The sequence below is a fragment of the Mauremys reevesii genome, linkage group 10 (assembly GCF_016161935.1).
Source record: "Mauremys reevesii isolate NIE-2019 linkage group 10, ASM1616193v1, whole genome shotgun sequence".
In the NCBI taxonomy this organism is placed as follows: Eukaryota; Metazoa; Chordata; order Testudines; family Geoemydidae; genus Mauremys; species Mauremys reevesii.
The window spans coordinates 55,153,667-55,181,237 of record NC_052632.1 but is presented as its reverse complement, the minus strand read 5'-3'; the positions used below and the strand labels follow the sequence as shown (position 1 = coordinate 55,181,237).

At 48.7% G+C, this 27,571-nt stretch overlaps 1 protein-coding gene and 1 long non-coding RNA gene across 2 annotated transcripts in view; one reads left to right on the top strand and one right to left on the bottom strand.

The window, feature by feature from the left end:
- The window catches only part of GSG1L (GSG1 like), a 133,660-nt gene that overhangs the window by 99,176 nt on the left and 6,913 nt on the right, over nucleotides 1–27,571 (top strand). The window lies entirely within an intron of this gene.
- On the bottom strand, nucleotides 573–27,196 carry LOC120373520. Its single transcript, XR_005585568.1, has 2 exons — nucleotides 27,099–27,196; nucleotides 573–1,138 (listed from the first exon to the last, which is right to left on the bottom strand). It is a non-coding gene; the product is annotated as an uncharacterized LOC120373520 (long non-coding RNA).

Here is a 27,571-nt window from a genome sequence, read left to right as displayed (position 1 = left end):
TGCCTCCATAGCTGCTCCCCAAATAGTAAGTGAACATAGCTCTCCGTGTCTCTAATAGATGCTGGTTTGTGGAACCCTCAGAATGGTTCCTGGGAATTTGGATACAGGTTAAAGTAGGGAGGTGGGACAAATACATGTTTGCAATTTAATCAAATAGCCACCATGGAAGTACAATTTTAATCAAATAGGAATAATGAAAAATAACTGAACTGTGCACAATTACATGACGTTTACTTTAGCTGTGCATACAAAGCAATGTTGTCCTACGATGATATACCATACAGTATCTCTAGCAACCATTACTACAGAGACATCTATTTTTCAAGATAAGAACTAATTTAGAAAATTATAACTGTATAATTTTCAATGTGCAATAATAATGTACAACATTTGTACATGTTTCATCAGTATGTGACACTAATCCACACTGGTGCATGCAGTGAATATCTACCGTTCATACATAAAATCACTGAAAGCAAGTATTATTCAATAATAACTTTAATATGAATGAACTGGGCCAACTCCTGCAGTCTTTCATCAATCACTACACAGACAAATCAATAGGTCCTTACTTTGATCTTATTCAGCATTTATTCAGGCAAAATTCTTAGTGTAGCCAATGGGAGTTAAGTCAGCTGTTCTGTCTCAGTGTTGATGAACATGCGAGTAAGGATCTCAGGGTTTGACTCATCATGAATGCTCTTCTTTCCCTTCAATGTGCAGCAAATACAAACACGGATATAGCAACGTGTTGTTTATTTATGGTAAACAGCATTGTGTTCAAAAGAGTCATGGAATTCTCACAAGGAAAGCTGGAGAATCCTCAGCAGAGTGGAAAAGCCTCTTGGAGGGAATGCTGCTTGGCGGAGCTCCCGGAAGTGACTTGGCAACACTAATGAGATTTGGAAACCCACTTCCTCTGTTTTACTGGGATGCAGAATGCACAACCACATCTCAGTGTCCATAGCCGTTGATAAAAATAATGAGGACAGTGATACCTTTACAGTTTTGTCCTAACAGCTCCACAGACTTACATTCTCCACGAATGGTTTCTTGATGGTGGTGGTCATCAGATCTACTGGCATTTACTGAGGCTTGAAGGCAGCTTTGGTATCACGAAGGTGGATTGGCACTTGAGCTGAAAGAGTCACATGTCAGCTATGGATCCATTACACAAACTATAAATTTTTTTGAATTTCCACATGGCTGAGGTGTAATGAAACAAAACCTATCATTTCTGATTATTCGATTTGTGTTTCTGATTACATCGGTATAAAATGAATCCTAACCTTGTTCTGGGACACAAACGTAAATCCAAATTCTCTTTCTCTCTAATCCCCCGCACCCAATATCATGCACACATGCACAAACACCCCGCCCTCTGAGGAAAACACTTGGGAGCCTTGCATTGTGCCTTAAATGTCAACACATTTGAACTCAGTAAGGTGAGGTGTTCCAGAGCTGAGCCCCACACTGAGAACTTCCCACCTTCAATCCTCAAGTTGCTTGAAATTTTGACAACCTGGTATTTCCCCCCATCAAAAAATGCCATTTTGTTGAAAACTAAAACTGTTACAATTCAGGGCAACTTCACCTGTATTCCCCCTCTGTAGTCCAGCAAGGGCCACTCTCAGGCCTCCAGCTCCCCAGACTTCAGCTCTCTTGGGCAGAGACATACATTTTTCTCTCTCTTGACCAGGGTATTTCCAGGCTCCCTGCCTACTCTGTGAATTCTGCAGCAAAGTCAGACTGCCTAAGCAGGCCTGCTTTACTTTTCTCCTCAGAGATGGTAAACAGTATAATTGACACAGTTAGGCTACAGCCCAGCTCTTTCTCAGCAAGCACATTCATTCTTAAGGTTAAAGCATTCCAGAGAAAACCTATTAAAACAATAAAAGAATCTACATGAATGCCAAGAAGCTTACCAGAGATCACCCCAACTCCAACAAGGGGTCTGGCCAGTGAACAGTCCTTCAAACCCCCACAAGGGGGTTTTCTGTGATCACAAGTTCATAAAAGCTGTTTGCTCAGAACAAGCACACTCATAAATCTCTGAGTTACTCGTTTGGGCCATCTGATCCTGTGAATAGGTCCTCTCCCCAGACCAAAGATTCAAAAGAGCAAGTCCAGAGGTGGGAATTTGCATTCCCCTCCTCCCAAGTACTTCCTAGGAAACTTACTCAACTAATGGTTCATTTTTGTCTTAGCCATTGTTTAGGACAGTGCATTGAAGCTCATAATGCTTCCCAAGGCTCATATTAGTCATGTCTCCTAGACAAATTACATAAATCCCACGATAACACGTACATATTTGCATTTTTAAAACAATGAGCTCCTAAGATATTTAAACTTAATTCAACAATGTTTAATTTAATTCTGTAAGGTTTGTTCAGGATAAGGCAAGAAGTTGCCATACCTGTCACAGAAATACATTGCTTTCCATGAAAATGTTGTTGGGAAGGGTTCTCAGATCCAGGATAGAAATTCTGGTCAAAATGAGCAGGAGCATGAAACTGGGTTGCCCACATCCTGAGCAAGTTAGCACTGGCTATTCTGGGATCAGTCTCACTTTTTTGTGAAAGTTTTGTGCTTGTTCTGCATCAGAAAGAAAACTAATCTAAAAACCTCAACATTTTTCACAAAACAGAATTGTTGTTTTCCAGCCAGCCCTACTCAGATGTTTCCCCCTAGGGACACAGTTTGAACACAGCAGCTAAAAGGAAGGGATTTCAGAAGCACATTCTAAGAGGAGTATCTCTCAGGTAACCAGCCCAAGCTTCCGAGGTTGTTTTAGATCAAAGATCCAAGTCAGTATCTTGAGTTGCACCCAGAAGCAATCAGGAGCCATTGCATTTCCTGGAGAACTTATGCAATATCTTCCCTGTGACTAATACTGCCCAACCATCTGAGAAGTTGCATGGTGCCCAAGGCACACCTTTACAGGGCTCTTCAGGTAAATGTCATACTCTTCCCTCCAGAGCACATTGCAGTAGTCCAGCCTGGAAGTCCTAGAGGCTTGGTGGATGGTGGTAAGGTCTGGATGAGAAAGAAAAGATCACAAATGCCAAATGCAGATGAAATAAAGAGTTAACAAAATAAGGACATCATGACATAAGCCATCCCAGCCATCACCACATCCTGGTATAGTAGGATCACACAGGAATCAAGAGCACCCCCAAATTCTGAAGCTTTCTTTAAACAGGCACAAACCACTTAATAATGGGGCAGGAACCATCCCTGGCATAGTCTCAAAATCCTTCATCCAACCTACCAGCATCGCTTCTTTCTTGAGCTTTAGGCAGCTCACTCTCAAAGCCCCCATCTTAGACCAGCACTGGGTAAGCCCAGACATCACAATGGAAGACATCAATCGGTGTGTCATTTGCATTCTGTAACAACACAGCCGAAATCACCTAAGTAGCTGCCCTGGGTACCTCACGGACATGCCCTTGCCTACCCCTGTTCACAGAAAAGTCTCACAGCAGAACATGCATTGTCCAGAACTTATCAGAGAGGAAAGAATGGAAGCATCCTAAAGCAGAGCCGTCTGCCCAGTCCGAGCCTGCAGACTAGTTAATAAACCTCAGAGCCATCTCAGGCTGCTAATCAGCCTCAAAGTATGAGCATGGGCCCCTGACCATTGTCTATCTCTAGGGAGAGGTCAGTGCCCAATGAGACCAGTGATGACTCCATCCCAAACTCAGGCCTGGAGCTGAAATGGAACAAGCAAACCTGAGAACTCCAAATAACACCAGAACTGCCTCACTAGACCTTTATAATAGACTTCCGCACAGAGGGAAGATTAGCAACAGGCTGATAACTCTCCATCCTGCCAGTGACAAACTACAGCTACTTGCAGAAGGGAAACTGTCACCTGAGCCTACAGAAGAGACTCACTGACAATCTCAGGCATCAATGGGCCGAATAGCTCTTACTTCTGCAAACCAACAGGGGCATGAGCACAATTCACAGGCCACAAGCGGAAGCTCTTGCAGTATATTCAGAGTGGGCTGAAACTCCCACCAAGAAGACATTGTGTTTGGCCCCTCCGGGCACCAATCCTCCGCCATGACACCAGCCACGCCAGTCCAGATTCAGTGCATCGTGTCTGTGAAGTAGGTGGAAAATTGCTCACAGCACTGACCATGGGACTATTTCAATGCAGAGCCAGATGTCACTTACCTGCCTGTGAGTCAGAGCAGTTCTGCTGTCAAATGTATCTGTACAGAGATATTGGGAGAGAAGGCGGCTTTCACCACTGCACACGTGCCACAGTTGCATGGACTCAGCATACAATCTTGGCCATTAGTGCTCTAATTTTTCCCCTTGTCAAACATTTCAGCATGGATGTCTGATCTCTCCATTGTTCTGAGGACATCATCGGCTAACAAAACAAAATTCTGGGCCATTTCGGCCCTATGTCTGAAATCTGACAGCAGTACCAGATGCTTCTAGGATTGGCTGGCCACCACTTCCTCAATGGACTTTCCCAGACAGCAAAGTGTAGAGGATGGGTTGTGATTGTCAAAATAATTTGTATCGAGAGAGGATATCTTGACCAAGAACTTGTGAAGGAGTGGTGCAGGCATTCTCTCCCTCCTGTTTTTATACTGTCAGAGCAGCTGCCCCACATCCAGTCAATTTGATCTGCTATGTAGACTGAAAGCTCCTTGCAAAGGGAGACTTTCTGCTCTGAGACTTGGTGAAAGCAGCCTGAGATACTCTGACAGCCCAGGATTTGGAATAGTGGATCAAGGTGAGACTTGCTAATGGAGCAGAACTCTGGAGGGAGTAGCAGGAAGGGAGGAGTACAGAGGATGGGAATAAATTTGGAAGGAGCAGAACTCGTGGCCAAGTCTGAAGGAATGGCAAAGGGTGGGAGCAGGAGTGGCACGGATACACAGGTGGCCTGGGTCAGGAGAGAGCAGAGGTAGAGCAGGCAAAGGATGAGGGGAGGATGTGTGGGAATGAGGAAGAGGAGGCAGGGGAAGTGACATTGAGATGGCAGGGGGAGCGCTTACAGGAGCAGAGGAGGAGCAAGGGGAGAAGAGGATTAGAAACTAGGAAGAAAGAGAGAGGAGAGGGGCTGAAGGGGAGGGCAGAGGCCAGGACTCAGGAGACATGCAGGAGATTCCCAGAGAGCACAGGAAGTAGGGCAGGGAAGAAGTTGCTGCGTCTGGGCTATGCAGTGAGGGAGAAAGGAGATCTGCTCTGATCCACCATGCTAAATCAGCTGTTCTAGGAGACTGAAGAGGGTGTGTGGTTCCAGAAGAGAGAAAGAGTCAGCGTCTGAGTTTGCAGGGAGTGGTTCATAGAATCATAGAAAGTTGGAAAGCTTCTAGCAAAAGAGCAGACCTTGAGAATGGAAGTCAGGAGAGAGGGAGGGGACCAAGGTGGAGAGAGTCCACCAGTTCCAACCAGAGCAAGAAGAGACCGCTCAGTGCTGTGTTTTGCTCCAGCCATACCAGTGGCTGCTGCTGCTACCAGCCCCTGTGCTCTGAGATGGAGAAGGCCAAGTGGTGGGGGAGTGACTTAACCTTCTGACTAACAGCATTCTGTACTAGGTAAGGGATCTGGGCAGCCATGCACATCACAACAATGTTACTCTGAGGAAATGGGAATACAAAGCCCCAACTATTTACTCTGATTAAAAACATGAGTTACCAATAAAGAATTGATGAGCAAACCCAGAGCAGCTGAGGATGATCCTTGGAATAAATATAATTCTGTCAGGATCTTTTCAAAGAACTTGAAAACGCCTTACTTATTAACTTTGTCAGAGAAACCAGAATACCAGTCTCAAAGACTAGCTCTGCACTGTCAGCAGTGACAGATGTTACCCCATGCCTGGCTTCTAATCACTGGGGAAAAGGTTTATCCAAGTAAGTTTTCTACCATATAGAGAGAAATTTGTAGAATTTCATTACTACAAAGGTTGTATCCAACTCCCCTTTCTTGCTGTATGCCAAACCCCTGTCAGACGTTTTATGGGGTGTGACACGAATGCACTGAGCTTCTCCTGGCCATCTGTCAGCCTGTGTGAGATTAGAGCCTCCCTTCTGACAAGAAACATGCCACAAACCCTAAATCAGGGTCAAAATGCACTAACATTTCACAGTGCAGGTTGAATTACTTCAGGCCAATGTTCAACTGTATTTAGATGCCTAAAGAAGCAGTTAAGAGGTTAGTGGGATTTTCAGAAGTCCCTGGTTTCCTAATGTTGCATGCAGTGTAGTTGTGGCCGTGTCAGTGCAACCTTGCATTTAGCTTTGACACTCAGAGTACCTTTCCCAGACCTAAAGAAGAGCTCAGTGTGGCTCGAAAGCTTGTCTCTCTCACCAGCAGAAGTTGGTCCAATAAAAGTTATTACCTCACCCATCTTATCTCCCTAGTTTCCTTAAGCAGACTTAGGTCTAACACATGGAGGCACTTTGAAATCCCACTAGGCCCTGACACAGTGCAGGGAATTAACATGTGAGCCTGCACTCTGTCACCAATTATTCCCCGCCCCAGAAAGCTGATTGGGATAATTAAAGGTAATTCGCTAATGCAAGCTGGTGATCTTGGGAACTAATGAGCCAATTAGTCCATCGGCTCATTAAAGAGGCAAAGGAAGAAGATGCAAGGGGGGAGAAAGGAATAGGGACTAGCCAAGCCTTGCTGTGGCCCTAGGGGAGAGCGATCTCTGCTCCTCTCTGGTACTGAGGAGATGATCTAAAGCAGAGGTCCCCAAACTGCGGGGCGCACCCCCCACAAGGGGCATGGAGGAATGTTTGGGGGGGGCTGGGCCAGCCCCCATGGTGGGCAGGGAGGGAGTGCCACCCAGCTCTGCTTCTGGCCCCGACTATTGGCCCTGTGCCTGGGGCCTCACTCCCTGTCCCGCACTCCGCTGCCGGCCCCACACCCGGTGTCCTGTCTGCCGTCCCGTGCCCGGGGCTCAGTGCCCAGGGCTCCACTCCTGGCTCTGCCCCCAGCTGTGGCCCCAGCCTCAGCTCCCTTACCCCGTCTGCACCTCCCCGCACCCCCGAGCCGCAGCCCCCTCCTGGCCCCTGCTCTGTGAGGGGGAGGCAGACAAGGGTAAGGGAGTGTGCAAGGAAAAAAATGTGGGGACCACTGGCTAAAGCATAGGCCATATTGACAAGAGATTGCTGCACCAAACTCTGAAGGGGTTGGTGGAGGGAACTCAAATGGCACGGAGGATACACAGCCAATAGAGTCTGAGCTGGTTTCTGTGGTGCAAAAAGGCAGGAGCAGAGCTCGCCCTGCTACAAGCCCCTGTCTGCTTCATTAGGCACCTAAATGACTTTGAAAATTAGGCCTCGGTTAGTTAGATGCTTTCTGGTGCCCCTGTGACCACTCATAGTTTTCACTCTTTACAAGACACTCCAGAAGCTTAAAACATGAACAAGCGCACAACGAATGGCCCATGTTCCTTTATTATTCTGAGGAAAGCCTGCAGTTTGGTAATGTTGATAGGTACCAATGACAGCAGTCAAATCTTACCTTGAAAACTTACTTCTTTCTGTTAACATTGGAAATAAATCCTGAGAGTTAGTTATTGCTCTATGTCCAAGCAGCGATTAATTGTCATTTCATAATTCCCATAAACTGATGCCTCAGTGTCTGAGTTCCACACACGGAGGACAAAGCTCACCCACTGTACGCCCAGGGTTTGCATCTCCATTCTCCAGCTCCTTGAATGTCTGGATCTTGGCTCGTTCTCAGTGAGTCAGACACTGGCTTCGCTTCACAGCATTTTGGAATTGCTTTCTCTGGAACATTAACTTTTGCGTCATTTCCTTTCACCAAAATACCCCCGTTGAGACCATATATCTGTTTAGCACATCGCTCCCCGAATGAGGCAGTAAGACGCTTAACTCTTCACCAAGCCACATTTAAAACCTCATTTCTCACCTAAACAGCAGGACCTTTGTCTTTTGAGGCAAACAGTGTTCGATTTAGCCCCTGCTCCTGGACTTCCCTTTTCCTAGCATTTTAAGTGCTATTCTGTATATTTCCAGAGCCACACTGCCAGATTGTAATTCACCCAGTCTGGGCCAAATCCTCAGCAGGTGTAAATCGACATAGCTCCATTGATGGCACTGGAACTGCACTGAGTTACACCAGCTGAGGATCTGGCCTCTGTATTTAGACTTGCACAGTTTCTCAGAAAGAACATATTGCTACTCTGGGATCTGTTTTCTTGCTGATTTTTATACCCAGAGCTGGATTTAAGCACAGAGCAAGGCTATTCTGGAGGCATTAGTTACTGCCTGTAATCTTTTGTGTCTTGTTTTAATCACACTGGGAAATCCAGTTTGTGAAGCTCATGCGCCCAAATCCATCTTCTCATTCTGACTCCCTGCATAAGACTAACCAGCACACAAGCTGGATGTCACACGCTGTAGCAGCAAGTGGAGGAGTGGCTCTCGGTGTGAACAAATGAAAACAATGAATGCAAGTGGGAGTAACACATTCAGTAATATCTCCCTTCAGCAAATGAGGGACTCCTTCTGGTACAATCTCCTGTCACAGCATCCTCAGGAAATATCATGAGCTAGCTGTAGTGATCGTGATACAGTGAATGTAGCCAACAATAACCATTCAGCTCACAGCAGTGAAATGATATAAACATACAGGCCAGATTCTGAGTTGGTGTCAATTGGGGTAGTTTCACTGTAATCAGCAGAGCCATGCTGATTTACATCAGTTGAGGATCTGGCTCACAGAGCTCAACTGTAGCCCTTCAGGGTTCAGCCACTTCCCATGAATAGAACTGGAACTCCAGGAGCCACTCTGCCTCTCCCTCCAAGGCCGCAGCAGCTGCCCTCTTCAAGGGGAGCTCGGTGGGCCTGTGTGGAAGGGAGGCTGCGTGGGCCATAGCCCCATCCCTCCCTGTCCCCTTTGAGGAGACTAGAGCAACCATTGCCACAAAGACCATTCCCGGAGCCCAAGGCCTATGGTTGTGCCTGGGCTTGGGGCCGAGGCACTGGGGATGGAGAAAAGCTCCCAGTGATCTCACCTGCCTGGCACCACACCACCCACCCCGCTGGTCTTGGTGCAGGAATTCACTCACAGCACCTGGTCAAAAATGGAGAATGTAAAACTGTTGTGGCCCAGGTTTGGTGGCAAACGGACAGCCAGCGAGGTCTTGTGGTGCGCCACTAGGCCACGGTACTGCTGTTGATAAGTGTTGCACTAGTAGCTCCAGGGTTGTGGCTGGAACTGGGGATAATAGATGTGAAAGTGCCTTTCTGGTGAGTGTCTCTCAGCTGCTGGCTATGTCTGTTCTCTATAAGTAAGTGGGATCCCATCATGTCCATTGAGGGTGCAGACATGAGATAATCCTCCAGTGTTTCCTATTACATAATAATACCAGATTCCCACAACCATCCTTGTTTCACACACTGTTCAGAACTGAGAGAAGCTAATTGGTTGGCTGTAGTCAGGGGCGGCTCTAGGCACCAGCAAAACAAGCTGGTGCCTAGGGCGGCCAAATCTAGGGGGCGGCAGGCTGGGCCGGCGGACCTGCCGCAGTCATGCCTGCGGGAGGTCCACCGGAGCCCTGGGACGACCGGACCTACCGCAGGCATGACTGCGGAGGCTCGGCTGGACCTCCCGCAGGCATGACTGCGGCAGCTCAAGCGGAGCCGCCGGACCCGCAAGCCGTCCGCAGCCGCAGGGGTCCAGCCGAGCCACGCGGGACCAGCAGTCCCTCTGCAGTCATGCCCGTGGGAGGTCCGCTGCTCCCGCGGCTCCGGGGCGCCTCCCGCACATGACTGCTTGGGGCGGCCAAAACGCTAGAGCCGCCCCTGGCTGTAGTGATGCTTTTGTGATGTCATTTGCCTCTCAGCCTAACTGGAGTTTCACTGCTCCAGTTGGGACTCATTTCTTCAGGCTTATTGTCAGTAACACCAACCCCAAAAATTCAAAAATAATGAGCCAGACCCTAAAACATCATGAGACTGGCCCAAATAGAATGAGATTTTAAAAAACGATTAAATGATATTTTCTGGTCTGGCCTCTGAGAGTTGAGCTGCCCCCACCCATGGGACTCAGGCGATTTCTGGCCCCTGCTGCAGGTTCTTTCACTAGAGAACCCATCTGAGATCAGGGCCCCACAGTGCTAGGTGCTGTACAAAGACAGCGAGAAAGACAGTCTCTGCCCTGAAGAGCCAACATGCCAGTGCAAATTATAATGGTGTGTTCTTGACATGGGAGCAGGAACAAGCACTCATCAAATTCATCCCACACAGGGAGCCATTAGAGGGGAACCACTTCTGGGCAGGACTCGTGGTGGTGACCTGCAGGTGAAAGGCTCTATAGCAATAGCAACACCCTGGGACATCCAGTTTCCATATGTGTGAAAGTGAGGCTGCTTTCTGGAAAGACACATTTATCCGATCAAACCCTGACCTTTTCGAACTGACACATGCAGAGTCTGCCCCAGTCTACTCACACCAGCACAGTCTCTCAAACACGGCTCTTCTTGAGCATATGCTCAGTCTGCCAAATCCTGTTCTTAAAGGGACAGCACCAAATACGCCAGATCTATATGTAACAGTAAAACAAATATGAACACAACACCCAGGTTCACTGCTAAACACATCTTGCAATTAAAAAATCCTTCCATCAATTACTCCAGGGTCCTTATACTAACTGTAATACATCTACCTATTTGTTTTTCACCCACATGGGTCATCAGCCAGATTTGCATACACAGCCTTCAGATCCACAGCATAAACCTCTTCTGCTGAAGCTTAAAGAGAAACCAATGAGGAGAAAAATATGCTGTTATCCTCTTATGTGGATATAGCCCATAGAGGGAGCCAGAACACACCTATTGCCAGTGGGTTAAACAAGTATTTGTCAGACAGCGGTGGGACACTGGGTGGCCACTGGCAGGTTTCTTGGTTTCTCTTTCTGGCTCAAGAGGAGATTCTAATCTAGTGGTTACCAACAGCCTTGCAAATGTAACAAGCCTGTTTGAGTCGTCTATGAGGAATGAATCCAGACTGCTGGATGTCCAAACACGAGCGTCTACCTCTTGAGCTGAAGAGCCAGATGCAGCAGAGTAGTCATACATTTGTATATGTTGACTAGCCACTAGAAGGTGACACAGAGACACTCCTAATTTGCCATGTCCAGACAAGGCTGTGTGGCCAAGTGGTTGGGACTTAACTGTGTTACATTAGAGAACTCAGGATCTATTCCCAAATCTGCATGCTCTCCGTTAGCTTATCTGAAGTGGGCGGATGACAGTTACCCCCAAGGTTCCAGTATCAGGTCTTGGCTTATAGCAAAGACTGGGAAAAGTACAGAAATAGCAGCACACATAGTGGAACAGCTGAGACTCAACCTTCAGTTCACTAGCTTTGCAGTTCAGTGCACCTTTAGGCTACTGGTGCTCCAGAGCCAGCAACAGTGGACTTATTAATGAACCGGATGCCTCAGGCCATTGCTAATGGGTTTCAGAGCCTTTTGCCTGTCAGTCACCAGTCTGTAACCAGCCCAGCTCAGGAGGGATTACAAGTTGTTTCTCGCTAATGGCTGTCTGGGTCCCCTAGATCAGTTGCGTTTGCAGAAGGGGTTCAGTTCCAGCTCCCACACCACACGGTTACACTTTTCACTGATGGGAAGACTCAGCAGCAAAACCAAGAACTAAATCCATGGGCCACAGACACACACTATTACCTGTGAGCCAGGCTGGCAGTGCGTTGTGTGGGCAGCTCGCCCGGACACTGCTCTGTAGACAAACCAAGGACTGTTCACCCCAGGCTATGCATGAGCACTAAATCCACACCGTTGTTTTAAAGCCAGAGTTTGCTGTTATATGCCAGTTAGTTGCAAATACGCAAATTGGCCCATTAAATAATCTGCCTTAAATGTCACACGCAGAGCTCCATGAAAGTCAGCCGCTGTGAGCTTTAAGCCTCATGACCCTGTGTGGCAGCTAAGTATCATTATCGCTATTTTACAGCTAGGGACACAGGGCAAGCAGGTCAGTGATTTCTCCCAGGCCACAATGACGTCGGTCGGAGCATCAGCATTGATCTTCTGACTCCCCATCCTCTGTTTTAGCCAGACGAGCATCGTGTGAGTCATTCTTGCTCTTTCATGTGCTTTCGCAAGCTGGTTCAGTAAAGCTCGGGATCAGCGCTGTTAAGTGATGCGTTCTTTTGGAAATCTAACTGCATGGGCCTGCCTTTTCGCTTGTTTTTGTGGTTTTAGTGCTTGTTGCTTGCTTGGATTTCTATTTGCCTGTGCAGTGTTGGTGCTGGTTTGTGTGCGTCAGGGCAAAGATTGTTTCTTTCGCATCAAATGAGGTGAAAGCAAACAAATAGCTATTAAAGTCTTGAGGCACCAGTCAGACAGACAGTTCAAGACAGCAAATAGGGAAAGCAGTTGTATTAATTATTATTTATTTATGGTATCACTTAGGGACCCCAGCTATGGACCAGTCCCCCCACACTAGGCACTGTGCAAGCACAGAGATAGATGGTCTCTGTCCCAAGGTGACTTTCCATCCAATCCACATGCCCCTCAGCCAGTGCCCCATCAAAGAACAGCCAGGGCCTGTGCATGTCTAGGGAGAAGGGCTGAAGACGTAGCAGCCACAGGACAGATCCAGTGCCCTCCTCTGCTTAGCAGATTCACCACCTGCACCTTATCAGCGACTGCAGAGCAAGCAGAGTCAGCGCTTTTGCCATTCCCTATTGAGCTGCTGAACCAAAGGCCATGTCAGGGGCTGCTGGGGTGGGGAGGCAGCATGGCTGGAGCATGCTGCCTTCTGACTATTCCCAGCTGGCAGATGATTGTCTTGGGGCCAACTGCCAGCTGGCACAGCTTGGAACTGTCCCGTGGCTGCTCTAACTTGAACTGCAGCTGGGGCAGGGACAGTACCATACAGAGAATCAATAAGCAGTAACTGGCCCTCGGACAGCACCCTCCCCACTTCCCATCCTGTGTCTCCCCGTCCCCACAAATGTGCTGAGCAGATCCTGACCCAAGAAAGAATCTGGCTCTTCTTCAGTAACTTATTGAGAGCCAAGGATCCTGAAGGGGATACTACAATCAGGGTGAAAACATTAAGAATCTTCCAACAGGAGAGGACAAAGGTGTGATGGAAGGTTACAGCCTACTAGCTGCTGTATCCATGCTATTATTGTGCTCTTCTGGATGAAATGTCAGGCTACCCAAGTACAGGGATGGGTGTCACCCAAACCCTAGTACTGTTCCAGGTAGCAGACATTCTCATTTAGCTCAGGTGCAAGGGACTTATGCCTTGGACTTGGAGGCAAAGGCAAGTAACTAGACAGGAACACAGGCAGCCAAGAGGATGGAACAGTTCAGGAGACCAGACTAGAGGACTGCGACCTGTAACGGAGCAATGTTAGCTCAGAAGAAGGCAGCCAAACAGCAGAGTAGAGGGTGAAGCAGTAGAAGGCTATAAACCAGACTGGAGGGCTAAGCATGGATGTCTGGGCTCCATCACCAGATGCACACTGGCTTAGTCCACAGGAAAGCCATTGTCTCGGTAGAGCCAAGTGTAATAGCATGTAAACACATTCCTGGGGCGCTGGTTTCAGGATCCCAGTTAATCTGGGAAAGAACACAATGTGTTTGTTACTTCGTAGTACACTGATATCTAAAACCGGGGGCTGCTTGTTCTGTACAAGTTAAAGATTGTACATTTATACCGTACCTGGCTGAGGGTCCTGGGTTCAAGGAGGCCTACTGTGAAATGTATTACTGCCTCGCATGGCCGTCCCTAGGGGGCGTGGGGCCCAGGACATAGTGCCAAGTTTCTAATCTGCCGGAGGGGGCTCCCTCCCAGCTCTGCCCAGGCCTCGTCCCCACTCCATCCCTTCCCCCAAAGCCCCATCTCCACCCTGCTTCTTCCCAACACTACTCCGCCCCCCGCCCCACCTCTTCCCGCCCTCCCCTTCCCTGCCCATTTCTGCCCCCTCCCCATAGCGCACTGCACCCTCGCTCCCCTCCCCTCCCTATCAGCACCTCCTGATGCCGCGAGCAAAACATGTGATCTGCAGTAGGGGCTGAGAGGGAGGGGGAGGCAATGATCAGCGGGGCCCGCTGGTGGGCAGGAGGCACTGAGGGGAGGGGGAGCTTCTGGTAGGGGGGCTCCTCCTTGCCCCCCCGCCCACCTGCCAGCCTTCCACTCACCTCCTCATTTGCATCCTCACCCCGCTCACCAGCCTGCCTCCTGCCTCACCTCCCCGCCTGCCTCCTGCGGTGCCCCCCGAAGTGTGGGGCCCGGGGCAATCACCCCAATTCACGCTACCCTAGGGACAGCTCTGTGACTCAGTGTCTGTGCAATGAATTCGTTAAAACCAGTTGGACAACTGGACCTTTCCAAATCTCTCCCATTGTGCAGTAAAATTGTGATGTGTGTGTTAAAATAAAAGGTGCTACAGATAACATGATTCAGTCTTTTTGTGGGTAATTTCACACAGAAAAATCTTCATGATTCTGCCAACACACTTAAAACTGGCCTCATAAACTAAACCTCACCAGAAGCAGAGTCTAGAGGACTCCTAACCAGTGTGGGGCTGTGGCAGTCTGACAGGAGGTGCTTGCTAATTCTACCTTAAACTACTGGCATCCTAAGAGGGTGACTCGTGCATTAAAAAGCAGTTCTTACGCAGGAAGGAATAAATTATGCCTCTGAAGAGGCAGTACCAGGCTGGGACAAGAGCAGTGACTAGCAGCCCTGGATCTATGTTTTTAGGTGTCATTAGTGCTCTTCCCAGTGCTGGCTTCCCAGTGCAGTCTGATGTGCAAGGGGCTTGGTTCATGGCTTTAAGCACTGGGAGCCAAATGGTTGCAGCCTCCTGTGAGGTGGGGGCAATATGAGGAGCAGGATTCCCCTGCTCTAACCCACTTCCTCAAAAGCAGCCACTAGTAAATGCAACATGTAGCCCTAACTCACTACAAAGATACCACGTTTTTGTAGTACCGGTGCTGGTTTCATGCACGCTCTTGCAGTTCCTATGCCAGCAAAGCCCCTGCATGCACTCACGAGGACCAAGTTCTGTGTGGTTTTGCTACAGCTGCTTTGGCTTTCTGCTTGTTGGAATGTCTTTGTTACTGTGTTTATGCTGGCTTTGCATGGCTGTATCATTATCATGTTTGTTCTGGAGTCACACGCCAGTGGGAGACAGTTACAAATTGCTCCGGGGGCCATGACTACACTAATATTATGATACTTCACAGGCTGGGCCTATCCTATGGATGCTATTTGGCTCCTGAGGGGAAGGGAAAAGGGGAGGAAACTCAGCTGTACTGGCTGGCACTTTGGGAGTGGAATCAAGGCTCTGCTGTTCTCTGACCACTCCCCACCCACTTGCACACAGGGGAAGTATTAGCTATGACTCTCCTGCTTGCCCCTCCATGACTGTAGTAGTTGCATAAGCCTGGGGAGGCATGTTTGATTCCTCCATATGCCTCATGCAGCTGCATAGCCTGGACCATGATCTAGCCCATTTTAGGGGAGTTCAGCCTGAGAATAAGTATTGTGGACTTGACCAACCTTGCAAGTGTGGGATTCCATGGGCCAAAGGTCAGCCAAAGCGCTGTGAGGCTGACTGCAAATTCTGACTGGTCGCAACTGCATAAACTGGAACCAGATTGGCTGCTTTAAGCAATGTCTGATGGGCCAAATATCGCATATGCCCAAAGTCTTGGCTGGCCAGCAAACAGCTCACAGAGGCACCTGGTCATTCCCTAACGTGAGCACGTGCGGCTACGCGGCTGCCGAGTCACTTCTACCGAGTCGGTGGTGTGAGGGAATAACAGCGCAGACCCCGACTTTACTTTCAGGAGAATCCAGATTTAAGCCTGTCTTAAAAAAATTGCACAATTTCCAAATCATTTTTGTTCCACAGCTTTTGCAGAGACTGTCCTGGTTTATTTCAACATATGGATTGAAATTGTTCATTAAAATTTTCAATTTACAACTGTTTCAATTTGGAAATGTTTGGTTTGGCTTTTGTTCTACATCGTTCCCTCGTTCCCTCTTATTTTTCCTTTTTTCCAACTTACCACTGGGAAAGGGGGGGAGGGGAAAAGGAATGGAAGAAAAGACAGAAAAAAGGTAAAACAGAAAAACCCAAATCTGAAAAGCCAAAGGAATGGAAGTTTTTCATTTTGGAGTTTTGTTGAAAAACCAGAGCATTGTAAATCAACGAAAACCTTTATTGAAAATATCTGTTTCTGGAAAAAGGCCATTTTTCAACTAAAAAAATGTTTCATTCAAAAAATGGCAACCGGCTCTATTAAGCCCCTGTCTCCTCCGCCAAAACCTGCTCCACCCTCCTTTACCCTACAGTTTTAGGGGCGAGGGAGCATGTGTGGCTGCAGAGTGAGGCACAGCATGCAGTACTGGGCCGAGCTCACTCCTTACTCACCCCCAACACACTCCCAGCTACTGCTTTTGCTGGAACAGAATATGTTTGTGCTCCTTCCTGCATCCTGTGCAATGACTTGCAGGGTCCAGATTCACGTGAGGAACTGCACAGGGTGTAAACTACTGAGAACCAGGGCTGCCCAGGGGGGGGGGGGGGGGAAATGGGGCAATTTGTCCCAGGCCCCGGGCCTCGCAGGGGCCCCACGAGCCCGGCAGCGGTCCGGGTCTTCGGCGGCATTTCAGCGGCGGGGGGGCCCTTCAGTGCTGCCGAAGACGCGGAGCGGCTGAAGGGCCCCCCACCGCCAAAATGCTGCCGAAGACCTGGACCGCCACTGGGTGAGTATAAGCGCTGCAGCTCCCCCGCTTTGCCCCAGGCCCCATGACTCCTCTGGGCGGCCCTGCTGAGAACGCCACAGCTATCATTTAGTGACTCGATAGCTGAGCACTGGGGAAGTGCATAGGGACCATGTTTTCAGCATAATATAAAAATGTATGAGACGGACAGACCCATCTCTAAGGTTTTTTATTAAAGAATTCATGGAGGGGGAGAGGAATGACCCAGTATTACACAAAGGCTGCTGTACATGTCCACCTTGCCAGACAGTGTTCTGCATGTTCGTCTGACTTTTGCATGTCATGCTGAACATTATGCATGTTCTCTGTGTTTTATCGACCTTCCCACTGAAGTGCCAAGTGCTGCTCCCCTTCCCCAGGCCTGGCTGCTGTACAAGGCTGAGGCTGCCCACGTGAAGTGGACCGTGAGGCTTTGTATATGAAATGCAAAACCCACAACTAATGTGACACTGCAGCGAACATTTCAAATGCACAAGAGCCCAGAAATAAACATTTGAACATTCCCCCAAATGACATCACATCCCATCCCCAATCTCACAGCAATTCAAACCTACCTAGCTGGGGGCTTTTAAAGGACTCTCATGATTCCTGGCATCAAACGTGTAAATATTTCTTTATTTGAAGTGGCTGTCAGCTCCCATTACTTTCAACAGGAATTAATCCACACTGCCTGCTGTCACAATAGCGGCCATTTCCTACAGCCTTTGCATGGGGAAGTGAGGCTGATCGTAATAAAGGTGCATCAAGGTGGGTGAGGTAATAATTTTTATTGGCCCAACCTCTGTTGGTAAGAGAGACAAGTTTTTGAGCCCCACAGAGCTCTTCTTCAGGGCTGGGAAAGCGTCATAGCAAAATGCCAGGCAGAAGAGATTGTTTAGCACAAGCAGTTAGCACATATTCTAAGGCAGAGTTTTTTTGGTTGATAGACCCCCTTTTCAAATGCAGTGTTAATCACAGACCCCCGACAGAGAAAGTGATTGACGGAAGTAGATGTGTACTTCATATAAACACATATTGTTAGCTTTAAGAGAAGACGGGTAAGAGTACATACAGATGATAGTGAGATGGGTATGCCTGCTTCTTACTGCAGAGTCTGTCTATCCTCGGTGTGATGGTTGACAAGCAAATGTGTAAATCATTCTCCACTTCCAGGCAGAACCTGAACTTTGTCTTCCTAGCTGTCATGGCAGAGAATGATGCTTCACATATATATGTTGTTGGGAAAGGTAGCAACACTTCCATTGCTTCTGTAACTAAAAGTGGGTACTCTGCAGAAATCTTGGCCAAAAGTAGCAAGGAGTCTGTACCTGCAACTTAATTTTCAGCGTGCAGTCACAGGATAGTTTGAGCAGCTCCTGGTCTGCTTTTCCACTCAAACAGCATGACATAGCAAGAGTTGAGAACGGATCCCAAATCCAATCATATTCCTCCAGGTTCAGAACTGACGGCTTTAGGACGTGCGGGGCCCAATTCGAAAGAGCTGCTGCTGAAATGCCGCCGAAGACAGCGGCAGTGATTGAGCAGCTGCCGAAGATAGCGGCGGCAATTCAGCAGCAGCTCAATTGGTTGCAGGGCGGGGGGAGGAGAGCGGCGGCCGCAAGCACCCGCCGCCTCCGCGCCCCAGGGGGGGGGGGGGGGGGGGTGGCCTCAGTCAGTCATGTGCCTGCGGCGGCCACGGAGCCCCGGGGACGGACGGACGCCCGCCGGCTGGCGCGCTGCGATTCGGCTGTCCGGCTCGGCGCTGACTGGACCTCCGCCGGCGGCACTGCAGCTCAACCCCGCCCCGGACCAGCGAACCGTCCGCAGCTGCAGGAGGTCCAGCTGAGCCGCGCGACCAGCGGATCCTCCGCAGTCATGCCCGCGGCAGGTCCGCTGCTCCCGCGGCTCGGGGGCACCTCCCGGGCATGATTGCTTGGGGCGACCAAATTTGTAGAGCCGCCCCTGATTGGTTGCCACTGTTCCCAGCAGCACTTCGGCGGAGGGTCCTTCCTCAGCAGCTGTTGCCTTACCTTCTGGGGCCCTCTGAGGCGCGGGGCCCGATTCACGGGAATCGGCCTAAAGCCGGCCCTTCCAGAGTTGAAAGGTGAGCAACAATCCTGTCTCTCACAGTCAATTGTCACGCTGTTAGTACCGAGAAAATCTGTCAGTAGCAGAAACACATCGGAGATTCCACTACTTTGCCAAATCTCTACTTTCTTTTGAAATGCTGCAGTCTTGTCACTCACCTCAAGTATGGTTGTATTGCCCCCTTGTGTGGACGGGTTCAGCACATTCAAGAAGTTTAAAATGTCACGATCCATATCAGGTCAGAAAAGTTTGCTGTGGTCTTGGGATTGTGCACAGAAAGCAAACCCAGCAGCTCTTTGTGAAGCTCAAAAACTCTTTCCAACATTCTGCTGTGAGATAGCAAATGCACTTCTGCATGAAACAATAATTTGTCATATCCTGCACCCATTTCTAAACACAGCTTTGCAAAAACAGCATGAATTCAAAGGCCAGGACTTTATAAAATTCACAACTGTCACAGCTACATTTAGCACATCATGTAATTTGGGTTCCATTCTCTTTGATGCAAGGGATTGGCAATGAAACGTACAGTGTGTTACAATTACCTGTGGGTTTATGGCTTGTATTCTTGCTATGACACCACTCCTATTGCCTGTCATAGCAGCAACACCATCTGTGCAAACAGCAATGCACTCTCCCAATTCAGCGATTCAGCTTTAATGAAATCGTCCAATAATTTGAATATTTCCTGACCTGTTGTCCGTTCTGGTAACTCCTGACAAAAAAATAAAATCTTCCAAAATGTCCCCCAGCCAAACATAATGAACAAAAACTAATAATTGTGCTGCATTACCAACATCAGCTGGCTCATCAAGCTGAATTGCAAACTATTCACATGTACGGAGCCTTTCAGTTAGCTGTTATTTAACATCATTTGAAAGCTCGTCAATTCTCCTACTAACTGTACTGTTAGAAAGTGGTATGGCCTTAACTTTCTTTGCTGCATCTTCACATTGCACATTTCTACAACAGCTGGACGAATCAGGTCTTCTCCAATGTTATGGGAATTTTTACTCTTTGCAATCTGAAGCTCTGTTAAGAAAGATCCTTTTAGAGCCTTTTCCGGAACTGATGTTACATTTGTCATTTGAGTTTTCTGTTGATTGTATTCTTTTGAAAAAAGTTTGTGGATTTATCTTTATACTGAAGTTGACTTGTGAAGAGTCGTTTGAACTTTGCAGGTTTCATTGCTTCATTTTATAGGATTTGTAAGCATACAACGCATTGTGGTCATCCATCACTAAATTCCATAAAGCCAAAATCAATATAACTTTTGTCAAACTTTCTGTTCTTCATTTGTTTCTTACTACTTGACTGTTCATTATCCATGGCTTCAGCACAACTAGCAGTATTAGTATGAGGACATTTTAAAAACGTATCTATTTTCAATGTAATTTGCTCACACACTGTAAAAATATATTCCACTTCCACCTGCCAAAGACATCTCAGTCATCAAAAAATGGACGGCATTTCTGCTTTGCTATCGCAAAGCAGTCGGATTTCTTATGTTGATGCTTATGTAATGTATTATGGCGTTGTTCATGCACCACGGACTATGTTGTGTACAGAGCAATAGTAGATTTGCTGCTTTTAATCGGTAGGCAATGCAGACAGGCGGTGAGATTTTTAAAAACGTTTTGTAATATTTTGCTGCCCCCGCCCTGTGCAGTCTCTAAGGTCCCCCTGGTGTCCGCAGACCCCAGTTTGAGAACTGCTGCGCTAGAGGACCAGTCAAGGCACAGTGGCCTGCAGTCATAGGTCAAAAAGAGGGGGCTAGTGGGTTACAAAATGTTGTAATACACCTCAATATAACGCTGTCCTCAGGAGCCAAAAAATCTTACCGCGTTATAGGTGAAACTGCGTTATATCGAACTTGCTTTGATGCGCCGGAGTGAACAGCCCCGCCCCCACCCCCGATCACTGCTTTACCGCATTATATCCGAATTTGTGTTCTATCGGGTCGCGTTATATTGGGTAGAGGTGTAATAGAGGTGGACACCAATGCCCATGGTTTTCAATGAGAAGCCTGGCCATAGTCAGGAAAGATGGCTGCCACTGTGTTCTACAGCTTGAGGGCTGGACAGGAAACCATGAGGAGACAGGAATGTGGGGCAAGAAAGGAGGCTGAGGGGGTGCAGAGGACAAGGGGAGTGGGGAGAGCGGAGTGACTAAGAGGGTGCAGGGGGATGTAGGAGCAGGAGGGAGGCTGAGGGAGATGCAGGGCAAAGTGGGGGCAAGAGGGAGGCTGAAGGGTGCAGGGGTTGTGGGGGCAGGAGGGAGCCTAAGGCGGTGCAAGGGGATGTGCCCAACTTCACCCCCAACTCCTCTTCCAAAGAAAGGGTGCCAAAATAGAAGTTCATCCTGAGCAGCATTTTCCCTAAGGCCGGCGCTAGGACTGAGACAACATTAGAGGGCTTGATTGTTCAGCAGCTGAAGAGCTGCATTAAATCGCAGACCAACCAGAACACTGAGTTCAGCAAAAAAAAAGTAATTGATAATTTAACAGTCAGATGCACAGGAGGGGGGCTTGTGGAGGCTATAGCAAACCCAAAATTTGCCTGAGCCCCCCCGGGAGCTACCCCTGCCAGAGCAAAGGTCAAACGTTCTGCAGAAGTAAGGGTGGCGTGGCATAGTATGGCGTTGCTGCCCTTACTTCTGCAGTTCTGCACTGCTGCTGGCAGCGATGCTGCCTTCAGAGCTGCTGCTTTCCAGCTCTGAAGGCAGTGCCTGCCACCACCAGCAGCACAGAAGTAATGGGGCACTAAGTCTGCTGTGAAAAGTGTCAGTGACAAAGTTCCCCCCCATCCCCGCTTTGATAAAAATGTGTTTTAGTCTTAATTTAAAAGCAGGGAGAAAAGATAAATTAATTTTAAACAATAGGGTTATAAATGTAGCATTTAAAATAAGTGTTAAATATAAAAAATGTGTCAGATCTGGATGACCTGCCAATGGCACGCAAAGGCACCCCCTGTGACTCATGGCCAGGCGCTGCTCATTACCGGTTCTTCTCTCCTCCTTACACTCCCAATGGATAGTGGCGGGGAGAACCGGGGTAATGCCATGGGGAACAGCTGGTACCCAGCTCCTTCTCATCCTGCACCTGCACAGCCCAATGAAGTGTATCTGGAGGGACACATGGTCAGGAGGGCTGTGTAGAAAACAAGGACTCCAGGAGTTGCAATGCTCAGCTTAACTTTCAGGTACCCTACCAGCTAGTAGAACCCACAGGCCCACGTTAGGCGCCTGGGCTCCCCGGACAATGCCTGGGGAGAGTTAGGGGCCGAAAAAAGGGAGTCACAGGAACCAGCCCACTGAGTGAGGAGTGTCCTACACTAGCCTGGAGGAAATGCTGAGGGAGCAGGGCCTCAAAGGGACTTAGGTGCCTGGATCCAGGCTGGAAGGAGGCACCTCTCGCTACTCAGCAGTCTCAGCCATGACCCCTCTCCTGGAGTGAGATGCCTAAGCCAGACCAGCCCATTTCTCAGGTGGTGCCCCCCATTGCCCTTACCCAATAGCCCAGCAGTCAGAGTGCTCACATGGGAGAGCCAGATTCAAATCCCAACTCTGCTGATGTGGAGCAGTGATCTGAACTACAGTCCCTGCTATGCCAGGAGAGGGCCCTAACAACTGAGCTATTGGGCATTCTGGACGGGCGGGGTTGGGGGTTTCCGATGTCCTTGGGAGTTAGGTGCCCAGCTCCCATCCTGTACCAATGAGGTTTGGGTGCCTGAAGTCCCTTTGTCTCCCATGAAAAGCCCAGCCTGGATCTTTAAGTCCACCCCCTCCCAGAGCTCCTTCTGCTAATGCTGCCCCATTGTGGCTAGGGGAGCAGAATGCACAGACTCTACACCTGGGTAGCTCACATGGTGTGTGTGGTGGGGGCAGGGTCCTGGACTCATGCCCTGCTGTCCCCTGGGCAGGCAGGCTGAATCCCAAAACAATATGGTTCTGGTAATATCAATATTTTAACTCAGGATTGGATGTTTTCTGATCGATCTGCTCCATGGGTGATTGTGGTGCAGCTCTCTGGCCTGCCTTATGCAGGAGGTCAGGCTAGATGATCGCAGTGGTCCCTTCCGGCCTTGGAAACCATGAACAGCTACGTGACAGGTGAAGGTTTTATTCCGATCTGTGGTGGCGCTGGGACCGGCCATCCTCTCCTTTCTCTGAGCAGTGTTTAGTCAGGCCAGGGTGCCCCTCCCCAGGGCCCTGGGAAACAGCAGTGTGCCAATTCGCTTGGCAAAGGTCATGTTGGATGGCACAGAACCAAGTACATGGGCAGGGTATGACCTTATGAGTCCAGAAATGGACTGACTCAACCAGACTCCATTTGTATCTTTTATAAGATGTCTTGGTCCTGGTTTCCTGAGGTGCTGAGCCCCTGCTGCAGCCACTGCCTTGTCCGGGAGTTGTGGGTGCCTGGCCCTTGAATATCTCACGCTAGAGATCGAAACATACGGGACAGGATGTTCAGAAGCGCCGAGCAACCGCAGCTCCATTGACTAGAACTGGAGCCAGGACTCCTCAGCACTTCTGAACTCAGGTGCAGGGACTAAAAAGATTTGCAGTCTCCTTGGGAAGCCTTACTCCTGTCAGAGTTGCCATTTCTCATATTGCATTTCTGCTATAGATGTGTTTTCAATCAAAGCACGTCTAAGGGTATTAATTCCAGTTAGGAGATGATAGAAGGTGGATTTCTAAGCCCCTTTAGAAGATGAACAGTGGATTAGGTGTATAGAAAAAAATGAAATCTCCTTTAAGGACAACAGATTTTTTTTGCGCTTCCATATAAATGCTTTCTTAGCTGCTTTAGGTCCCTAGATAATTATTCTAAAATTGATCCTTAAACTCTATCAGAGAGCCCTAAACACAAAATTCAAGACCGGATTTAATACAGTCTATTGTGTTGTCCTCAGAGAGAGTTTGAAATGATGACACCATTTACTAGCGATGCTTTATCATAAATGTCAAATTAGGCCCAGCAGACTATATCATGGGGAAATGGGCAGGTTGCAGGGTTTATCCTCATCCACCACCACAGTTGCTTAAACCAGGCTGTACGGTAGAAAACTGTGTACTACTATGGATTTCAAATACGACTCCTGCACTGGGTTTCTGAAGCCTTTAAAGGTAGTTGTTTGTGAGGAGTAGAATTGTACATTTAATGGCAAAGAGGAGGAATTTTTGCAGCCTGCCTCTTTTAGTGGAAGCTTTTGCCTTCTGTTAGCAGAGGAATACAATCAGAAACTGTTTAAGGTTTATGATCATTTAGAACTGTAGATTATTCACAAGAGGGGAGTAGAACAGGGAAGATGATTATTTTGTCATTGCGGTAAGGAATATTTCAGCAATGACTTTTGGCTGGTGATGTCTGCATGGTGGGAGGGCCCCGCAGTTGGTTCATTGGTTCCCAGATCCCAAGCCACATGCCAGGGATTTCTCACTATGCCCCAACCCCTCTTGGGGAGGCAGGAATTACCCCCAAAAATAAAAGATGCAGTTAACAATAAGAGAACACTTATCTGTGCCGAGACAAGCCTCTCTCAGTATAGAGGATGATTCAAAGGAGGGTCCCCCCAGCAAAGGTACAATGTGCCCAGCACCTAAATATACAGGTTAATGCTCTCTAAAGCCACTAAGAACCCCACTAGCCCCAGTCTCCCAGTCCCAAGTAGGGTACGTCCTCCCACCGCCCCAGGTGGCAATGCTGAATACAGTGCAATCTTGGAGTCCCGAATCTGGGCTCTGCTGTGCTGGCTGGCAGTTCATGCTCCTTGGACAGACCAGGACTCTAGGGTCTAGGCTGCTTGGCTGCTGCCACGCCCCAGGTTCAGGTTGCATTTGGCTGGCTCCTTCCAGCTACAGAAAACAATGTGCAACCCTGAGCCACCAGCTGCATGGGATACCAAGGGCACTGACTACCCCCCTGCCCCACCCAGGGCAGCAAGGGCACCGAGTACCCACCCTGTCCATCCAAGACACTGAGCTCCCACCACACCCAGGCCACCAAGGGCACTATGCACTCGCTGTGCCTGGGTCACCACCTGCCCACTCCTCCCTCTCCCTGTAACTGTCTGGCCAAGCGGCTATGGGATATTGGGTTAGTTCCAGGACAAGCTCCTGTCCTTGTGTGATGTGACATCGCTCCCTTCCCATGGGACTCAGGTGGCCTGTAGCCAACCCATCTCCACTTGGACAAAGCTCCCAGCTGCAGCTGCACAGTGACATCTCTCTCTTCCAATAAGAGGCAGGCCAGCAACAGGCATTCCAAGTAGGATTCCTCCCCGGCCCTACTGAGTCACAGCTCAGGATGATGGGACTTTTCTGGGACGTTCTGCTCTGCCCTAGATGGCATGTTCTAGTTTCTCCACTTTTCTTTCCTTTCACAGGGACCTCTTTTGTGTTTCCTTTCTAAAGAGCTAAGCTGGGTGTGCGTGAGCGCACTCTTCTGGCCATTATCTCAGCTGTACTAAGCCAGTTCAAAGGGTTTGTTCATTTTGGTCCAGCAAGGCCCCCAAGAATGTGCATAGTCCTTTTGAAATTGAGGGGTATGAACCACATGCTCAAGTGCTTTGCCAGATCATGGCTGTGATGCTGGCAGACCAGGTATCAGCTCTCGCCAAGGCCCCAGGCCTCACTGAACACTTACAAATGCATAGCTGGAAACCAGTCTGGCTTGCCTGTGTGTTAGCATCATCAAAATAGAGCTTAGATGTTTTGCTGATAAGAACGTGTCTAGTATTTAGGCTTTATATTGATCTCACTTATAACCTCTACAGCCCATGGTGTAAAGTTGTATTGAGTGTTTGCATTGTAAACCTCTGTAATTTTGTAACTCCCCAAACAGGAAAAGCAGCATTAGTTAAGATAAAGTTACAAGATGGACCATTGAAGGCAAATGAGATATTGTGCAGCCTCAAAGGAGAGAGGCCCCATTGATTGCATTCCTAACTCTCTCCAGGAAGGAAAGGCCTGCACATGAACTTATCCCATCAGTTTGGACTCCAGAGTGAAGAACATAAAAATCCCTGACAAGGAAAAACTTTTATGCTGGCTGGACTCTGAGGGGCAAAGATTCCTAAACATAAGCAAAGGGATCCCTATGCTACCTGGCATGCTTAGCCGCGGACAGCATTCTGAAGTGACAGATTATTACAACTCTGTCACCTTTTGAAACACAGACTGAAACTCATTTGTGCTTATCTGTTGCCTGCTTTAACCCATAAATAACTCTCTCCTTTCTTTTTCATAGTTAATAAATTCTTAGTTAGTTTACTATAGGATTGGCTATGAACATTGTGTTTGGTGTGAGATTTAAGGGACAAATTGATCTGGGGTAAGTGACTGATCTCTTGGGACTGGGAGTAACCTGAATATGGTGTGATCTTTGGTGGACCTGACCTTTTATCACATAGTCCTGCTTGCCTGGGTGGCAGGCTAAACTGCAGAGCCCAAGAGGACTGTCTGTGACTCCATGGTAAGACTGTTACAGTGATCCAAGAGTTCACATTTGTTACTGGGTTGGTGAAATCGATCTATAGAACACACCAGCTTGGGGTCTCTGCCCTGAGGTTGGCACAGTTTGCCCTGAGGTTGGGTTGTGAGCTGTTCCAGACAGCATGACCGTGGCCTTAGAAACCTGAGGCTAGATTCTGTCCTGCACATAATGCACAAAGGAGTGTAAGGGTGGGGAGGCATCAGGCAGCTGTAAATGGCTCCCTGGGTCTGGAGTCGCAGTTGATCTGGCCCTGTCTGCCCAGGAGCTGCTCTAACTTAGTCAGGGACCATAGAACAGCTGAGAATTAGCAGAGTGGGGCTGCATTTTGCCCCACCTCCTCTCCTGCCCCCAACACCACCCCTCCTCCCTGGACATGCTGGGCTGGGGGTTTCCAAGATGTGCAGTTACAACTAGATTCTGGTCCCTTGAACCACCGGATCGCAAATGTCTCTGCCTTCCCCCCGCGCATCAGAGTCTTGAGAGACCGAATACGGCTCAGCCAGGGCGGCAGTACTTAATGCTCCCTCCTGCTTCTCAGGGGCCCAAGAGACAATTCTCTGTGAAGCACATCATTCAGTGAGACTGGTTTGACAGTGCAGCCTGGGGAAGGCAGCCTGTGGCAGTCAGATGTCCCAGTGCCTGGAACAGTTCCACTGGTCAGGACTCTGTAGTTCCTGTTGCTGAGGAAAAGAAGGAAAGACCTCCCCATCCTCAGCTGAGCAACAGCAGGGGCTTGCAGGGGCTTGAACCTACCACGATACTGGGGACGTGAGTCAGTGCAGCCCCTCCACTGCTAGCTTGCCAGTCACCTCCCCTGCCACTGCATCTGGGAACCACGATGAAGTGCAAGGACATTGCTGAGAAAAAGTCAAGGGTCAGGGCATAAATAGTCAAGGATGACATCACAATGCTGTACCAGGCTGTCCACACTGGCCTACAGGAAGGAAAGTATTTTCCCCCAGCAGGAGCCATGGTCTCTGAGCAGAGAATGTCACAGGTCCTTGCCCTGCCAGGAATGGGGACAAGGCCTGATCTCACCTTAGAGGTGATGATTTGACCACAACAGTGGCATATTTGCAATACCCAACTATGGCACAGCCCAGACACGAGCGGGTATTGCATACCTTATATAAGTGGAACCAGAGACCACCAGGAAGTCCATAACAACCCAAGCCAATGAACTAGAACTGTCATCTGCAAGGTCTGCCAGGACAATGAAGTCCCCC